Source organism: Rhinolophus sinicus, linkage group LG03 (genome assembly GCF_036562045.2).
Source record: "Rhinolophus sinicus isolate RSC01 linkage group LG03, ASM3656204v1, whole genome shotgun sequence".
In the NCBI taxonomy this organism is placed as follows: domain Eukaryota; kingdom Metazoa; phylum Chordata; class Mammalia; order Chiroptera; family Rhinolophidae; genus Rhinolophus; species Rhinolophus sinicus.
The window spans coordinates 173,078,666-173,099,261 of record NC_133753.1 but is presented as its reverse complement, the minus strand read 5'-3'; the positions used below and the strand labels follow the sequence as shown (position 1 = coordinate 173,099,261).

Here is a 20,596-nt window from a genome sequence, read left to right as displayed (position 1 = left end):
AAACATGTAAACAAAATTTAGAAGAAATTCCTATGCTAGTTTTTCTCAGAACCCTTGGCATGATGAAGAATGTGCATCCAAGTTGACGGTCATTTTGTAGTTTATTGCAAATATAAGTACAGCCACTCATGTATCCTTCTAAACTTTGTTCTGAACAGCTGGGGTTGACAAGCTGAAACTACATTTCCCAGACTCCTTTTTTGTATGGCTTCCTGTTTGTGTCCTGCTCATGGGAGGACCTGGTGGAAGAACAGAAGGTGAGAGGAAGAGAAAAGCTTCCAGTTTCTGACACTGACAACAATGGCAGTTGTTAGAGGCCGCTGTAGCAGCAATGGCATGGGGTGACTGCAGAAGCTTGGAGCCCCAGCAGTGGCAGCATCTTCAGTTCCAGCACTGCCAGCAGTGCAGCAGGGACAGCGCTGTGAGCTCTAGTCTAGGGGTATCATTTGTTCTTTCATCTCAGCGTATCTCCCCTTCTGCCTTTTGGCTCCTCCAGTTTTCCTGCTTTTCTCTGTTTTATTTCTCTAGCCCTTCCAGAACTTTGTTACAAAGTTCCAATGCAAACCCTTCCCCATTTTGAAATACCTACCTCTCTTTCTATTTCCTTAACTATGCCCTCACCGATATGATACCCAGGGTGCCCTGTTTTCTTCCTCTCTCTTGGTGATCACATAATTATTCACCAACACACACACACACACACACACACACACACACACATCCATTATCTAACTTAGGCCCTCAGAATCCTTATTGTTGTTCTTGCATTCTTATCATAAATTTTGACAAATTCATTGTCACTCAGGCTTCAAGCTGATATAATGAATAGAGAGAAAATGGGCACTCAGAGTCAGTAAGAGGTATGGATGATGATGCTTCAGTAATTTGTGAAATTGTAAAAATACACTCTCTTATTTTTCCTTTTAGCTATATTGAAATTTTGCCTGATTTCGAATTTAGAAGAGAGCACTCTGGAAATGCATAACTAAGAACTGCAAAATAAACAAATACACAAACAAGAAAAATAAAGCAAGCAAACAGGAAACATCAGTGTGTCTATAACCCCAAAACTAGGCAACTTGTAACTCTAATTTAATAAAATCTGGAAAAGACTTCTGTCTGCTCTATGGTTAATGGCCCCATGCTCAAAATACACTCCTGTCTTTCAGCTTTTAAGTTATCACGAAGAATTAAGGGTCCTAAAGTCTTCAGCCCCTAGGTTTCCTGCATTACTTGGATATTCTGAGAACACTTCATGTTTCTAATGACATATTTAAGTTTGAACTTTGGAAAATCATTTCTCACGTTCTCCATTTACCTACAAAATTATTCCATGTGTCCGTTTCCTAAGAAGAATTTGGGATGAAGTCAATTACTATTAACATGAAATTACTATGACATAGGTCAGAAATGAAGTATACTTTATTATATACCACATTGTGTATTTAAACTGTAAGTAATGTGCATTTATTCCTTTGTGACATTTTCTTCCTTCTGTATAAGCTGTTCTTCATACATATCATCTCAAATCATATTTTAAAGATTTGCTTGGCTACTCTTAAATCTATTTAGTTCTGAAGTACAAAACTTACAGCTCCTCTTAGATTCAGTACAGTCTGTACTTGAAAAGAACTCATCCTTTAAAAGCACTTCCTTGCCCAAAATATTGGGGGATGCTTTTACCTGGCATCCTCAATGTGATTTAAAGAAAATGAGCGACTTTAGACAATGTGGTAACACACCCCTAATAAAAGGCCAACTACTCCAGGGCTCTAAGTCATAACAGAATCTGTTATTTTCATTTTGTTTTTATTGCATGATACTTTTTCCCCGTGAAATACTAGAACATAGGTTTTTATTTTTTTTTTAAATCATGCACTTAAAGCTATGTATCATTTCATGCCCTCTTCTTCCTGGATTCATTCGCACATTTACATAATGTCGGACATTTGCTCTCTAGAGCTGGGTTGACACCACTGCGTTAAAACCCTTGCAACACACACCTTCCTCTCTGTGTGACTTGGGCAGGTAATTGAAGGTCACTGTGCTCAGTTCTTTGTCAGCACAATAGAGATAAAAATACTCGTAACACTTTCAGTGCCTGAAATGCTCTAAACTTTGTGGAAATGGTAACTATATTTATTATTTGAAAAATTACTCTCTCAAAAACAAAGAAAAATAAGAAAATCAGGAAAAGTCTATATCACAGTAGAAAGAGCATCAGTCTGAATAAGGGAGGCTGGTTCTGATTTGACCACCAGGACACTGAGTTCCGTCTTCAGTGTTTAGTCCTACAGCACTGAGTTGGATGAAAGACAGAATTGCGTAAGATCATCACAAAAGACTCTTCCAGGTATAAAATTCTTTGCCTGTGACTGATTTCAAATGACAAAACATGATTTATTTGCCTCTTGGCTGTTCAATGTAACCAAGCTTAACTCTTTTCTGACAGATATTTCTGCCTTTTCCCTGATTTCCCAGATTGAAGAAGGCCCAAAGAATCAATTTTTGACCAAATTCCCCAGTGGATAATGTGTGATTTTCTCATCTCAGTATTTTACCCTCTTTTTTCATCTAATAACCAAAAAGAGTATTAATATTTACCGCATGCAATACCTGTGGTCAAATTACCCGTCTTTCTAATGGATTTACTATAAGCACATGCATTTATTTCCAGTAAAACATTAATTTCAATCTTCAGAGCAGAATGTTTTTAAGGTGTGTTAATGAGACATCACCAATGACATGTTTCATTACACAGCTCTGGTCTGAACAAGTGCCAATATTACCAATCAAATGAAGAACCATGCCTACGTGGGGAAACAAAATGTTGCAGAGAAACCTAAAACCACATATATTTACCATTCCTAGGGGATTCTGACACCTTAACCATTTTAAACTTTATCAGTAAGTAAATACCACTATTAGAAACATTCTAAAACTACAATAACACTGGTTCTCATTAGATGGCTCAATTTAATTTAGTTTCGACCTTCCCATCCTTTAAAGTGTTTGAAAGCTCCCATATATATTATTTGAGGCATGAGACTGGGGCTTGAGATACTGCTAACCCTATTCTCCCAAAACGTGTGGATTCTGCTCATAAAGCCACTTAGTTTGTACAAAACCAGCCACTCACCAAGTCTTCGGGTCTGTTCCCCTGGGACACCTGCACATTCCCCTCAGGAGCGCTGTGCTTGCATACCAGCTGACATCCTCCAGGTCTCAATACCTAAGATTGATTGACATAAATGAGATTCAAGAAGACTTCCTGCCTGGCTTGGTTCTCACTGAATTAGTTTGATTAGGTATTTAACCAAGGCTGCAGAGATTAACCCAACTTTGTGACTCTGTAGCCTGACAGCCCTGGAGTGGTGGCATTGTCTCTTTTTGGTCTGAAATACTGCCAGTGTAAATCAGAGGCACGTTCATCACTACCACCTCATGCCTCACTTTGGACTTCTCAGAGCCATGTAGAGTTGTACACTTTATACTCTAACGGATTTTAATTTGTTCTTTGGCAGGCCCCGGTATAGTAAATGTGAATGAGATAGTTGGCTAGTCAAAAAAAAAAAAAGGGAGAATTTATTTTCAATTTTAGAAAACACTGACTGATACCAACCATTGACAGCTTAAGCAATTTTTTTTAATAAATCTGTTCATGCATAAAAAAAGATTAACAGCAAAGATCGCTGCCAGTGGTAGCATGTATTTATGACCATATGACGGGTCAAGGATTTTTCTCTGCAGAGAATACTAAAGCGACCGTAGCTTTGTGGAATAAGAAAGCTGCCTTTTCACAGGAAAAACCCATTTGGTTTGTCTACTTTGTCCACCAAACTACTTATGCATTCATATTTTAGGGAACAGATGCTATAGTAGGCTCTTTAAACATATGAATCAAATGTCTTTTCTTCTTGTGAAATGAAACCTCATGCCCAAGAGTGCTATTATGAAAAGCTACTAAAGCAAAAGCCAGGAGTAAATATCACTAGATGACCAGAAAGGACATTAATGTTTTAGGGATCCAATGGCTTAAGAAGTCTTGATTTTATGGATGGATGATGGACTCATTATAACAATGACTATTTGTTTAAGGTAATTAGACTTATTTGGTTGAACGATTTATTATGAGGCAAATTACTTAATACCTATTAGTAAGATGTCTTTAGAGATGATGAGACCAGATATAAACTTCATGTGTTTTTTCTGATCAGCTTATATAAATATATGTACATGTACATGGTGTGTGTGTGTGTGTGTGTGTGTGTGTGTGTGTGTGTGTAAAAGTACAAAGTTTATCTGGAATTCTTTCATTTGAATATCTACTGTAATGGATGTTTCTTATATATACAGTATGACAAAAAACATCCTTGGAAATACCAAGAAGAACAATAAGACATCAAAACATAGTCTGAATAATCAAAATTGATTAACTCATGTTCAGTAGATTCATAGTGTTCTGTGTTCTTGTATAACATTTTAATTCCTTAAATAAGTAATACGTAAATTATACACATATCTAGGCTCTTTATTAAAATATCCCATCTCCTAACCTTCATTTATTTTATTATTTGTCAGAAAGTAGAATTCATAAGTTACCAATTTACTTAATATTCCAACAACATAAGACAAAAGAAATTTTGAGAAGTGTATTTAGCCATCTCAGGTTAGACTTTCAGGAGTCTCATAGAGCTGATAAAAAAAACATTTGCACAACCCAGGCTGAAATCCACACCTTCAAATTTAATTTTCAGACACATCAAATGTCTCGGGCCAGGAAGAAAAACAAAATAACTTGACATAGCTGTAAACACAGATCTTTAGGGATAAAGGAAAATTTCTATAAGTTCTTTTATTAAATTGGGTTAGAGTAGAAGAAAAACCTATCTGAGGTAGGGAGTTTATGGGTAAAGAGAAACCATACAACTTCAGACAAAAAAGATTGGAATCAATATTTTTTTAAAGCAAAAAATGAAGGCGGGGGCTAGACAATATGCTAATTATTTTTGCTACCTTGAGTACAATTAATGGACAACTTAATTCAGTTTGGAATTCATAATTGTAGTGCTGTGGTCATCTTATTATTTTTCAATATAATCACTAGTTCCATCTAGCACTCATTTTTTGTAATAAATTCTAAGTTGAATCATCGAATGTTTTTTCCAGACTTCATTTTTACAGGTTATTATAAAATAATCAAAACGGACACTTGTCTTTCCCAAGTCATAACCTCAGAACCTGGCCTGAGAATAAGACTTAAGGGACTTTACAAGTTACAGTCCTCTCAGAAAAGTACCTGTATAGAATAACAGCTTTATTTTTTGCTTGTCCTTTTTATGATATGCTATAAAGTCAAAACTCAGTCACTGGATGTCCCTGTAAAAACAACAAAAACCTGGGGGGAAAAAGTGCCAGTTCCTTACCACCATCACTTGAATGATTTATGTGAGGCTGAACAGAGGATGCAATTGATTCAGGGAATGGTGACTAATTATTTTAACAGGATGTAATAGAAGCTAAGTCTCATCACTTCATGACTAAACCCCTTGATTTACTAATACAGACAGTTGGACTCTAAGAAAATAGTGGTTTCCCTTTAACTGGACTTTAAAAGAAAAAATATAAGCATTAATTGGTTATACTTATTGGTCTTTTTTTCCTTCTAAGAAATACTCCCCTTTTCAGTGAATCATTTTTATAAATAATCAATCTGTTAAAACAAGTACATTATTTTATTTTTGTAACTTTTTCCACCTGCTATAAATGTATTCTGAAAAATGTGAGGTAATAATCCATGGGTATTATGTAAAATTGATTTTTTAAAAATGAGATAGCAAAAGGATCACAATAATAGTCAAGACAGATTGGTCCCTAATTTCAGCATCCTCAAAATACTAAGTGAAACAGAATAATTAAGATTCCTTGTAACAGAATTTTCTCTCACTGTGGCTTTTCATCACACTTTTGTAGTTTCTATATAATATCTGTTGGTCTGAACTAAAGAACATAAATTAACAAAACTAACTACTAATAAAGCCATTAGTATAGTTACAGGATTTAAACAGTTTTAGTAGATCCTTAGAAAGTTTTAATTCTAGTTTCAAGTTCAATACCTAATCTGACCAGACATCTTGTAGATGTAGTCTCACCAAGTACTTGTAACAATGGAGTTCCATGTCATGGAGGTAAATTACTACTTGTTACAAATGTGATTGGGAGGAAAGAACTGGGATGACTAATTACAACCTATCTCCTCCCTAAGAAAAAAACACTCCAATACCCTTTAAAAATAGCTTAGAGAAGAGAAATTGCATTGAGGGCTTTGAATGAGACACTTTGAAAAGCAGAAGCAGGAAGTGTGATCTTTATTAGCCCTTCCCCCAGCCCTCAATAGACACTTAATGCAAATAAGGGGATCAGAAAGGTAGTTGTTAAGAATTATCCTAACGCATACATGTGTAGTGTCCAGAAGGCCCTGCTGTGGGTCAAAATATGGTTCTTGCTACATTACAATCTATTTGTTTGTTCAATAAACATTTATTGGGTGGCCTGTGTCATTCCAGTTACTGCACCAATAAATGGAAATACAAAGATGAATAAGACAGAGCTCTCATCCTGAAAGAACTTTCATTGAAGTCAGGGACCCAGATAAGAGAGACAATGACAACACAATAAAATGGCTGCTATGATTCCCACAAACTGAGGGCAAAGGGAGAGGTCAAGAAAAGCTACATGGAAGGGTACCATGGGGAATTTTTATGTATAAACTCACTGCATAGAAGCTGAATTTGGGGAGACAGAGAAAACATGCCTATGAGGAAAGTGCTCCCAGTGAATGAGGAGATGCTTGAAATTAACGTTTCTGGGCAAGAATTCCCACCCGTTCTCAGGAATTTTTTTGCTTTCCATTCCCAAATCCCAAGATATAAACTGTTTTCTGTTGTCTACGATGAATCGTTTTCACAAAATGATGGCCGATACTACCAACCACCTGGGTTCAAGGAGTCGATTTTCCCAATTTCCCAACCAACTTTTCTCAGGATTCGGGATGGGAGAGTGAAAAAGAATTCCTGAGAATGGGTGGGAATGCCCGCCTGGAAACCCTACTTGAAATGTGGATAGAAAGCTAGCACTAGAGAGACCTTGCTCAGTTCATGATGACTGGATTGTGGAGTTGGTCAGGGCTGTATCCTGAGAGCCCTCGTATGCCACCCCGGTTTAGAAAGGAAGGCTTTCAGGAACAACTGAAGGATGTTAAGCAGGAAGCATTTTCAGAAAATTCCTTCTATATTAGAGTGGAGTCATGCATAAAAGGAAAACATCTTAGGAGATACAGTAAGGATCTAGATATTCATCAGAGGGAAATAAAGTTCTGGTTGTCAAACTATTAATGATGTTACCTTAAAATCCTGCTGTAGATGGGTATACTGTATTTCTGTCCTGGTTTCCAAAAGTGAGGCAGTTTTACTGTTTATTACTTCTTAAATACTTCCTAAAATGACTTTTTTTCCTGCTTGCTTAGTAGTGTTCTCAGAGCATGTAAGCCCTGAGTGCAAGTGATACTTCCCTCTTAAACCTTAATGGAACCACAATTAATCTAAACACGCAAATTATGTTCAATAACAGATTTATCTTCAGCAATATGTGCCCAAAGTAAATATCTTATGAGATACATTGTTCACCTCAGGTTGTAAACTCAGAATTATAAATGCTTTCCTCAGAACTTCTCAACATTAAAAATATCAACCAACTTTGACAATATAGGATTTGTCCCCTCTTCTCATCTACTCACTTCAATATTCTAGATAAACAGGCATAGCTTTAAATGTTCTGATGTATAATGATGTCCTGCCCTGATTTTCCCTTCCCAGTAGAGCCTTAACATGATATTATGTCATCTTGTTTGTTAGTTTTTGTTCACCTGTCCCTTGCCTGTTGTTGACACCAAAGCTCATATCTGTCCTCTTCTCTCCATCTCATCTCCTCAACCACCATTTGTTTTCCCAGGACTGTACATAATGTAAACATGATATGTACATGTGTGGTAGTGTGTGTGTGTGTGTGTGTGTGTGTGTGTGTGTGTGTGTGTAAAGCCAATCAACATCCTCTCTACCATCTTAGACCTCAGGCTACTTATTTGCTAGCACAGTCTGGGACCCTTAAGTGGCCCTGATAGTAAAATCCTCATCCAAGACATTAAAGATTTTATTCATAGAGAGGAAATTATATTCTATTTTGTCGGACCATGGCAAGAAAAAAAATCAGACTCAAATAGCTACCACACATAGAACAAAGGACTTATCTCCATAAGATGCCCTACAGCCAACTCCAACAATGTTCTCAGCAAAGATTTAACCCTGGCCTTATAACTGATCATCTTTTAATAATGATCTATGTTTTCCTCAGTCCTTAGGCTTTGTACCTGGTTACTTTTCACTTTTACCTCATCATCACCACATCCATTCCTTTACTATCTCTTGATACCAAATTTGTTTTTCCTGACTTTCATTCAGCTGCCCTTTTAAGTCATCAGATGTCATTCAAAGTCTCCCTCAGCTTAGGTAGAACTGAGTTTTTCTGTTCATACTTTCTGGATAACCCTGGTGATCTATTCATTTCTTCATTCTGAGAATAAAACTGACTTCCTCCTCACAGCTTTGTGTTATTCCTCAGAAACTGACTGACGCAACTTAGCAATCCAACAATTTTTGTGTGTACACATACCACAAAAATCAGTATGAGCTGGTGTAATTGCTCACCTTGTAAGTGGAGAATAACCTCAAGTATTGGTCATCGTGTTGATTTACAGAGATTACACAGATTTTTTGTTTTGTTTTGTTTGGATTGCTTCAGTTTGTTTCTCATCACAGTCTTCTGCTGTTTATCAACTATATAATTAATTTTAGTATGTGTCAAGCTCTTAAACCATTGTTAAAAATCATTCCCACAAATGTAGTTCATGATTTTTCTAACAAATTAGAAACTACATAATGAAGAATGCTTATCTCAATAACTATATTCTATAAAAGGAAATTTTCTACTCAGACACAATATTTTGTTATCCTAGTATTCCTAAAAGATAACTTTATATCTCTATCAAGTCAAAGGGCAAAAGACATTAGTGCCTGAGTTCAAGCAGACGAGCTGCTTGTTTTTAAAACAGATTGTACCTTCAATGCAATTGCAGTTTTAGTCATGGTAGACATTCATACATGGAAATAACTTTTACATCTAAACCTTGTTCAGTTAGTACAAGTGTGCTTATGTTGTATAAGTCTCTCTTTTCCCTTCAGGAAGGCAAACTCAACCATGATTATCATCTGGTGGCAACTGTGATGACGGCATAGGAGACTTAATTTGACACTAATTACTCGGAATTTATATTTAAATGAAGAAATAAATTGTCATTTTCTTTTCCCTCTAGAGCAACTTAGCAATTGTTCCATCTGCTTAAAATAGCCACTTAATACCAGCATTAACAGTAGGGAGGAGAAATTACTAATTTTATATAATTATAAATTATATGCAATTCAAAGTAGCTATGTCTTTAAGAAGTTATTTTAATATTCTTCTTTTATTGTCACAATCTCAGCACTTAGAGAGCAATACCCTTAATCCTCAGCCAGTTCTACCAGTTTCTAAATTACAAAAGCTTACCTTATATCAATTAGTCAAGTAAATGACACTAGGTAAACTTTATCTTAAAATTATACGAATATTGAAAAAATGTATTCACCAAGATTATTTTAAGAATCTACTTTAAAAAGGTCAAAATTAAAATTTAATATGACATTTAGCTAACATCACATGTTACAGTTCTCCTAACTTCCTATTAAATACTTACGATAAAATAGGGAAAAAAAATGTACTCATAGTGAATTATGTTCAGTTGACCCTTGAACAACATAGGTTTGAACTGCTCAGGTCCACTTGTACACAGATTTTTACTGAAAATAATTGGACCCACACAGTTCAAAACCATGTTGTTCAGGGTCAACTGTATAGAAGAAAATGACAAAGCCAGTAAAATATGCAATAAATGGAGATGAAGCCATCCATTCACTCTCTCTGTTGACAATCCCCAAGTCTAGAAAGTTTTCTCTTCATGTATGGATAATGTCATTATCGAATTATTTGTTGCCATAATATAGAAGTATAAGTACACTGAACTTGTATTTTCAAATTTTGCCAAATTCACCTATTAAATCTCTTAGTTGTTTTGTAGATTACTTGAAATTTTCTACATGTATGATTATGTCACCTGTGAAGACAGTTTTACTACTTTCTTTCCAATTCATGTGTCATTGTTTTTTTCCCTTGTGCAATAGCACTGGCTAAGCCCTCCAGCACAATGTCAAACAGAAGTGATGAGAGGACGTTTTTGCCTCACTCTCCATCCTAGAAGAAGTATTCAATATTTCAAAATTAAGTTTGATGTTAGCTAAAGGTGTATTATAGATACCTCTTATCACATTAAGGACATTCCTTTCTATTCCTAATTTACAGAGTTTTATTATAAATTAATGTTGAATATCATGAGAAAGTTTTCTCATGAGAATATTATGAGAAAAAGGCCACACAGGGGCCCTGCATCCTTCTGAAAAGTGACACTATAACCTTCAGGTTGATGGCTGAAACAGCATGAGTAATAAGGTAGTGCTAAGGAGTAAATGGAATGTGAAACTCTTTGACTAGTTTCTTCTGTCCCTTGGTGTCTGGAGATTTCTATTTTATTGAGTTTATAATATAATAATGTGACCAAGAGGAGAGCATTCTTAAATTTGGAAGACCCTTAATTTTAGATAGCTATGAAACATATATATATATATATATATATATATATATATATATATATATATATATATACATAATTCATATAATATATATATATATAATGATAAGAAGCTCAAGTTCTGAAAACATATTTCTTGGATTAAAATCCTGTTCTGCTGGGCTGTTAATGTTTGGCAAATTCTTTAGCTAATCTCTGTGTGACTCAGCTTTTTCTTCTGTAAAACGGGAACTACTGAGGATTAAATGAGTTCATACACATAAAATGCTTGAACAGTGCAGTTGAATCATTGGCAGTGAATACCTTTTTAATATGAAGTACAAGAAGACGAGAGAAAAGGAAGAGGAAAGGGGGAAGAGAGGGAGAAATGTTATTCTTTATGGGAGGGACATGAAGATGCCAAAAAGCAGAGATTATGTCTTCTACCCATTTATATCCCTTGCAGGATTTAGCTGATAACAGGTGCTCAAGTAATTGTTTAAGCATAAGGGTGAATAAGTAAGTGACTATAAAGAATACATGCAACACTGTGAAGAACATGCTGGAAATGAAATTACTAGATCTTTATGATTTCCCAGTTTAACAAATCTTTGCTGATTCAAAGGTTAGGAAAATGCTCTGTTTAAACCTGCAAGGTTTCTTGTGTTACTGTTCAATCTAGATCTGCATCCACATTGAACTGATTCTTTATGTATGGTGCGAGTTGGTAGCCACTGTTTATTTTTTTCCATGTGCCTATTCAACTGATGCAGCAACATTTATGTACAAGACTATTGTAAATGGTCTTACTACAATTCACTGTTACTTTGTCAAAATTTGTTTTTTTCTTAATTTTATAAATACATACTTGCATTTGTTTTTAGATTCTACTGTTCTATTGGTCACTTTGTCCAACTTGGGCCAAAACAATAGGCTCTTTCTTACTTGCTGTATTATTTGTTTACTGTAGCTTTATCATGGATCTTAATAGTTGTTCAACAAGACTTTTAGCTTTGTTCTTCCAAAATGCATTGGCTGTTCTTGGCCCTTTGCTCTTCCATATGAATTTTTAAATCAGCTCATTAATTTAAAAAGAAACAAAAGCTGTGATATTTCATTCTTTTTTAACACCTTTTAATTTTCAATTACAGTTGACATACAATACATCTTGACTGGAACTCCTAAATTGTGATATTTTTCAGGATTGCATATAAAGTGTTTATTAATTTGGGGAAAATTGTCCCTTTTCCAGTATTGAGTCTTCTAATCTATGAAATGATATAGCCCCCTTTTCTTGCTCCTCTTTCATTTCTATCTATAATGTGTTATCATTTTATAGTTTTCCATGCAGAGATTTTGTGCATTTTAATTTAAATATACTTCTATGTATTTGGCATTTTCATTCTATTGCTAATGTCATCACGTGTTAAACTTAATTTTATACATAGTTGTTGCACACATGGAAATTCAGTGGCTTTGTGTATCTTAATTGATCGTGTAGCTAGTAACCTTTAAAAATTTACTATTTTTAAATTTTTATTTTGAAAAAAAAAAGCTTACAGAGAAGTTGCAAGAATAGTAAGCCACCAATTGTTAATATTTAACAACATTTGTTTTATCATTTTTCTGTACATAAAATATATATTATTATTTAACATCTATTGTTATTTTTACTTTTGTTGAATCATTTAAGACTAAACTGCAGACATAAAGAGTATCTGTTCCTAAATAATCCTGTACTCACCTCTTAAAAATGAGAACATTTTCTTACATAAAAAGAGTAATAACTATAAAGTTCACTAAATTTAGCTTTTATACAATACTATTATCTAATTTACAGTGTATTATCAAACTCGCCAATTATCCCTATAATATCCTTTTTAACATTTTTATTTTTCCTGATCCCGGATCCAGTAAAAGATCACACATTGCATCCAGTTATAACATCTCCTTAGTCTCCTCTCACCTGAAACAGTCCCTCAGCCTTTCCTTGTCTTTCATGAAGAGTATTGGCAGGTTGTTTTGTGAAATAGCGCTCAATTTTTGTTTGAATACTTTCTATGATTACATTCTTATTATTCATTTTTGGTTGAAAGCCAAATAAATTATTTAATGCTTTCAGTGCATCACAGTAGGAGAACTATGATGCCAGTTTGTCCCATCATTGATTATATGAATTATATGTTAACATTAATATTTTTAATGTAATGGATTCAAAATTTGCTAACATAAACTTTACCTGTATCTTTTTTTTCATTTTAGTATTGTTTCTAGATAATTTAAATTATACATATGATTTGCATCATGTGTCAATTGTACAGGGCTACCTTAGAACACCCACTAAAAATGTAAAATGGAGGTATACATAGAAAACAACTATAAAACACAAAACAAAACAAAAGCTAAATCTACAAGAAGGCAGGAAAAGTGGGAAAAGGAACCACAAAAGTATGGGGAAATAGAAAACAAATAGCAAGATGATAGATTCAAACTCAGCTGTACTGATAATTACATCAAATGCAAATGTTCCAAATACTCCAATGACTCGTCTGACATTATCAGACTGGTGAAAAAGGCATGACCCACTCATATGTAGTCTACAAGAAATCTGCTTTAGACATAAAGACACAGATGTGTGTAAAGCCAAAATGATGAAACAGGTAATATTTTGCAAATATTAATCATAGGAAACCTGGAGTGACAATGTTAATACCAGTATCAAACAATTGAAGACATCAGGACAAGGCATACTATTAGGGATAAAGAGCTACGATCCATAATAATAGTCAATTCATCAGGAATAGATAGTGATTTAAAAAGTGTGTGCGTCTAATAACAAAGCTTCAAAACATATAAAACAAAAACTGATAGACCTGAAATGAGAAAAAGACAAATACACAGTTGTAAGTGTGGAGATTTCAATACATCTCTCCCAGTAATTGGTAGATCAATAATTTAGAAACTCAACAAGTATATAGAAGCCTTGACCATATTATCCACCAACTTCTCCTAATTAACATTTTTCAAGTATATGTGCAAGTCTTCATGATAGACCACATTTTAAGCTAGGAAACAAGTTTAAAGTAATTGTAAAAGGCTAAAATTACAACATTTTAAAATAATCTAGTTCTATAGAGCATATTCTTTGATCAAAATTGAATTAAGTTGGCAATTAATAATGGAATGTTATCCTGAAAATCCTCAAATATTGGAAATTAAATTAAATGCTTCTAAGTGAATCAAAGGAGAAGTCAGTAAAATATTTTGACCTTAATCAAAATAAAAACATGCATATCCAAATGTATGGCGTGTTGCTATAGCAGTGATTAGAGGTAGACAAATAGCTTCACATGCTTATAATAGAAAAGAGAAAAGGTCTAAAACAAATTACCAGAGCCAATCTTAAGGAGCTAGAAAAACAAGGTTAACTGAAACCCAAAATACATTAAAAGAAGGAAAGAATAAATGAGTGAAAAATCAATAAACAGAAATTTTTAAAGTCGATGCAACCAAGAAATTAAAGTTAGTAAATATCTTACAAGAACAACCAAGAAAAAAAAAAGCACAAATTACCAATATCAGAAATGAAAGAAAGGGAAATAATTATAGATCCCACAGGAATTATAAGGATAATAAGAAAATTTAGGAGCAACTGCATGGTAGGCAGAATTCTAAGATGGCCTCCAAGATTCCTACCCCCAATGTACATGCACTGTATAATTCTCTCCTCTCAAATGTGGATGGGACCTATGAATATAATGGGATAATCACTCCCATGATTATGTTATATAAGACTGTTTTATCAAACTGCTGTGAGAGACTCTCCTGCTGGCCCTGAAGAAGTAAACTGCCATGTTTCAAGAGGGCCTGTGAGAGAGCCATGTGGCAAGGAATAACTGGTGACCTCCAAGAGCTGAAAGAGACTACCAGCTGACAGGAAGAAAGAAAATGAGGAACTCAGGAACTGAAAACTGCCAATAATCAGGTGATCGCAAACTCCAGAAAGAAACGCAGTTCTGAACATACCAAATTACCAAACCTAGCATAAAAAAAAAAAGAAAAGGAAACCTGAATAGTTCTATGTATTTTTTAAAAATTGAATTCATTAATTTAAAACTTCACAAGAGAAACTACTCTAGGTCCATACAGCTTTATTGGTATATTCTACCAAACACTTCAGGAAAAAAACATCAATTCTATATAGACTCTCAAACTATATAGGAGGATGGAATACTTGCCAACTTATGTTTTAAGACCAGATTATCCAATACCAAAATCAGACAAAGACACTAAAGGAAAACTAGAGACCAATATCCCTTGGTCTTTAAGACCAGATTATCCAATACTAAAATTGGACAACGACACTAAAAGAAGACTAGAGACCAATATGAACAGACAAAAAGTCATTTAAAAAATAATAAATCAATATGAAACAATCAATATATGAAAAGCAAATATATATTGATAACTAAATGAGGATTATTTCAGGAATGCAAGATTGATTTAACATTTGACTAAGTAAAGTTTATTTCAGGAATACAAATTTTGTTTAATGCTGAAAAATTAATCAATGTCATTTACCATATCAACAGACAAAAGAGAAAAAAAACGTGATTATATCGATACAGAAAATTTTTCTCATGATATTCAACATTAATTTATAATAAAACTCTGTAAATTGGGAATAGAAAGGAATTTCCTTAATGTAATAGAAGGTATCTATAATAAACCTTTAGCTAACATCAAACTTAATTTTGAAATATTGAATGCTTCTTTTAAGATGGAGAGCGAGGCAAAAATGTCCTCTCATCACTTCTATTTGACACTATACTAGAGGGCCTAGCCAGTGTTATTGCACAAGAAAAAAAAAAAAAAAAAAAGACACATGAATTGGAGTATGGGGGCATGGTGATAATGGTGCCTGGGCACCTATAAAAGAGAACAAGGATTTGACCCATCTTCCAACCCAGGAAGGGAGAAGAGGTTCTAACCCAATTCTAGAGGCCTGTCTGGGCCATGAGTGGCTAAAAATGAAATCTGAGCACAGTCTCCCCTAAATCCAATCTCAGAAGAAACTGCTCAGGGAAATTCCCAGTCCTTGCCCAGAGAAATTCCAACAGACTTTGAACAAAGGGAATAACTTTTCCCTAAATAGATTAAAGAAACATGAGTCAAAGGCAAGTATTTGCATTCACCATCCCTCTCTGTGGCTTCCTTACTTTACATAGAAACATGACTACAAATTATTACCTCTATTCAGGATGCTTCTTAGGTTTTCCGAAGCATCACACTGTATGAGAAAGAAGGAAAGAAAGAGAGAAAGAGAGGGAGAGAGGGAGAGAGGGAGAGAGGGAGAGAGAGAGAGAGAGAGAGAGAGAGAGAAGAAAAAAGGGGAAATGAAATTTAAGCATTATAGGCCCCAGAGACAAGGAAATGGCACATCTTGATTGATAAGGTAAATTATATAATTTATATAATATATACATACATAATGATAAGGTGAGAAAAATCTCCCTGGTTAAGCATTTAGGTTAGACATAGAGGGTAAGAAATTAGAGGTAAGCTCCCACAGGATGGCTAGGGAAGATTTGTGATGATGTGACCTTGGGTAGAGATGGTAGAGACAGAGAGGAAGGTGTAAGATACAAAGATACCAGTACTATGCAGTCAAATGATTAGACAACTGATTGGCATGCGGAGGGTCAGAGAGAGAGGTGAAAATATCAAGATTCTGCCCAAGTGTCTAGCCTGAGTGGCTGGAAGAATTGATGCCATCAAGGAGGAAAAAAAGTGAAATCCCTTTTTTTGAGGGAAAATAAAAAGTATTGGACTTGTTAACTTTCAGGCATTGGTCAGATACACTTATGGGAATACCCAGTAGGCATCGACATAAAACAGATAAAATGGTGAAAGCTAATAATAGTGGTGCTCAGTTTGTTTTGTAATATATTGTAGCCTTTAAAGTGCTTGATTTTATTCTCCCAATAACCCCAATAGGCAACCAGGAAAACTATATTTTCTCAATCTACAAATTTCGAAATTAAGGCATTGTGATGAAAAAGTTTACACTGTTCATGGCAGAACTGGCAACCTAAAGATTCCTGGTACATTCAGTACATTTATGCCATGAGGTACCATGTCACAGAATCTGAATATATTATCAGTTGAGATATTACTGAGATAAGGTGAAAGGAGTCTAAGACCACTCTAAAGAGAAAAGCAATAATTTGGTTCTCAGTACATTGCATATTGGTTATTTAAATGACAAGTAAAATATTGACCATATTCTTCTCAAATGATCCAACTTTATTAACCCACTATAATCAATGTGTCTATCCAAACCCCTGTACACCAGTGTATTAACCATGCCTTTTGTTTCCTGATACTTTGACATCTTGGTCCTTGATGACTCTGGAGGGATTGCCGCTCCCAGAATTAGTTAATTTCTAGAGATAGCAAACTACTTGCCAAGAGCATGCCTTTTAAGCAAACCAGCTAATCCAGAGCCGATACCTCCAACCACTTCCTTAATCAAAGTCTTACACTCTGAGCCACTATCTACCTTCCCAATCATCTCCAAGGCCAAGTACCAAACAGCTAGGGACAGCCTGCCCAGAGCCCAGTGAAATTCTTCAAACAATCTAACAAAACCTGCTTACCCTGCTTCATCTGTTCCTTTCTTTAGACACCACAATAAAAGCTCTTGCCAATACTTTCTGTCCCCATCCCTTCACCCCTTGACAGACCCTGTTCCTTCCTTGTGTAGCCCCCATGGGGACTACTTCTCTTTAGATTCGTTAGTATAACAAACTGTCTTTTCACTGGCTGGTGCCTCCTGACCAGTGGCCTTGCCAGAGCTAAATAATAATAAAACCTATATTTTAAACCAACCAGTCAGAAACTAGAGCCTGAAATAATAAAGAAACCCTGAATTGAACAGATTCCGTGTGCCCATAACATAAAGAACATAGCCATCATTTTAAACAAACAAACAAAACACCCACGAAAACTGACATGACAACAGTTATAATTACATAAAAAATTTAAACATATCTTATATAACTACTATATAGAAAGCCAGACTATTTAAACATCGCTTTATTCTTTTAAATACTTATAATTTTTAGTTTTTAAATTGTTTCCTAATATTAAATATATTTTATTTTAAAATCATTATATTTTCGTACATTGATATACATACATGCACAGTATCACAAAACATAATTTCAGCAACAATAACCCCCGTTCATATTTTAACTTTTCTCGATCTCTTCAGCCATATAATTTTTAGGTAATAAAATTATATTACAGAAACCAATGTATAATGAATTTTTTTGCATAGGAACATATTTCAACCTGTGGCCCACAGGTAAATCTGGCCTGCTGCCTATATTTATGAATAAAGTTTTATTGGCACACAGCCACATTCTCTCATTTATGCATTGTCTATGACTACCTTCTTAGTACAGGGGCAGAGCGAAGTGGCTACCGAAGCGACCACATGGCCTGCAAAGCCTAAAATATTTACTATCTGGCCCTTTACCAGAAAAAGTTTGCCAACCCTGATATATGGTGTATACATTTTTCATATTGTTTCTATTATAACATAATATTATTTTAAATCCTACAGTAATCCATTACAAATATATATTATGATTTCATTTCTCAAATGCTAATTTTTTGGATCATAATCTTGGATTCATGATTCCCAGAATTAAACTTTTGCAATTAGATTTTAGTGCATGAAGTTTTACAGAAGACTGGAAAGGCTACTTCTTACATAATAATGTTGTTAAACTTTAGACTGTGATTAAAATGTAAAACATTGATTCTGTGTATTAGGATTTAAAATCCATTATACTTTCAGAGAACACAAAGTAAGGCCATAGGCAATACTGAACACGATATCAAAAGCCATATCTATATATATTTTAAGCATTCGCAGTTCCCATGTCCTGCCTGACCATAAGGTCTTATCTCCACTTGATTGTTATCTTTTTAAGCAAAGCTGATGCAGCCCATCAATAGCTCCTAAGCTCTTCTATAAATCTCCCTCCCAATTTGATACAGTAGAACATGTTTAAGGAGCAGGAGGAGGAGGAGGAGAAGAGGAGGAGGAGACTAACACTTCTGTAACTAAATAATTCTTCCTCAAAATATTCATCAATGATGATGCTAAAAATCTAAATACATAGGATGGTATTGGGGAGGACTGGAGCTCTCACTCAGGACCCAAGTTTGTTCTAAATTAGACCCTGCTCTACAGAATGAAATCAGGAATGTCAAAAGTAAAATACAATGATGGGTTGTACACCAAGAAGAAGACATTTATACTATGATAATAGTAAGAAAATGTTTGGGATTGTGTTTACTGTTTAAATGTACTACAGGTAATAAATATTGAATTTGAATCTGCCATATTTGGATAAAGTGACCTTTTATTGAGATTTTCTAACTTATATAAAGTAAATCTAGGTTGATGAAAATCATATATATATATGTGTGTATATATATATATATGTGTGTGTGTGTGTGTATAAGTGTATATAAATACACACACACACATACACACACACACACACACACACGGGCACAAACACACCGGGGGTGCCAAAAATGTCTACACATTTTAAGAGATGTTTTCTGTACTCAAGCAGTAGTTCACCTTAATCAGAAGTGTCTGGACGCCACTTTGAGTGCCTCTTATAATTGCAGAAGTCAAATGTGACTTGTATTCATCTTTTGTTATGGTATATATTGAGTATTACAATTTTAATGCAGTTTTCCTTTCTTAAAATGTGTATACATTTTTTGGCACCATATATACAACTACACTATGTTTAAACAAATTGCTGTATATGTGCCTCTCTTCTGCATTCAAATTTTAATGAGTTTCCTTAGTTTCATCTTTTCTACATAAACCCTAGGTACCATTTTTTCACGACATTAATAGTGGAAGAGTAATATGATAAGGGTAAAGAAGGAAATCTACACAGGCATTCATAGGCTGGACAAAAAAAAAGATAATCAAGGTTACTGACAGGCAAGGTGTGAGGGATTTTAAACTGTCATCCACGTCCTAAGAGCTAAGATTATGGAATCATTTTTAATCAGCAGGTCAGTAAACTGAACCTTGAGAATGGGTGGGTCATTTTTCTATGATTTGTATAAGCATCTACATTTTTAAAATCATAGCTTCCCAGTGTTGATAAATGCCAAGATAAATAAGCATTATATGTGCTTGTCAAATAAAATTAAGTAAAATATAATCAAAAAATAAATTGGTATGAAAGAGAACTAAAGCTTTCCTTTTTTTCTCCACCTCTTCTCAGTTTCTCCTTAATCTTTTCTTTTTTTAATAACAATAACATTTGGGAGGCAAGGTAAATTCAGGGAAAGGATGATTCCATAAAACCATGCTTCTGGTTTATATTATCAGACATACTTCTTTAATCCGTCACAAGATGTGCTTCAAACTGACGCAGAAAGCATTACCAAAGAGGACAGCTGAGGTTAGACTGTTCATAAATAATTACAAACAAGTGAATTGTTTACTTAGCCTGTCTTGTTTTGGGAGTCAATTATACACCAATTTTCAAAGCCATGCAACCAACCCAACCAATTTGCCACCAGAGTCTTTTCTGAATGCAAATCTCAGGTTCTGTATCCCACTCACATCTGACAACTAAAGCTTTTCCGTTCCTCGTATGTTATGCTCCACTAATTTGAAAGAGAGCACAGCAGTAATGAACTTATCAATAAATCACCTTAATGTCAAATGACAATTGTGTGGTAGTGCCCTGCAGAAATATATCCAGGGCT

General features: G+C 34.6%; 1 long non-coding RNA gene across 1 annotated transcript in view; it reads right to left on the bottom strand.

Moving 5' to 3' along the window:
• The window catches only part of LOC141570434 (uncharacterized), a 476,097-nt gene that overhangs the window by 295,642 nt on the left and 159,859 nt on the right, over positions 1-20,596 (bottom strand). Inside the window, exon 2 of the long non-coding RNA XR_012494439.1 lies at positions 3,140-3,232. This is a non-coding gene — a long non-coding RNA (uncharacterized LOC141570434). The remainder of the gene's footprint in view (positions 1-3,139; positions 3,233-20,596) is intronic.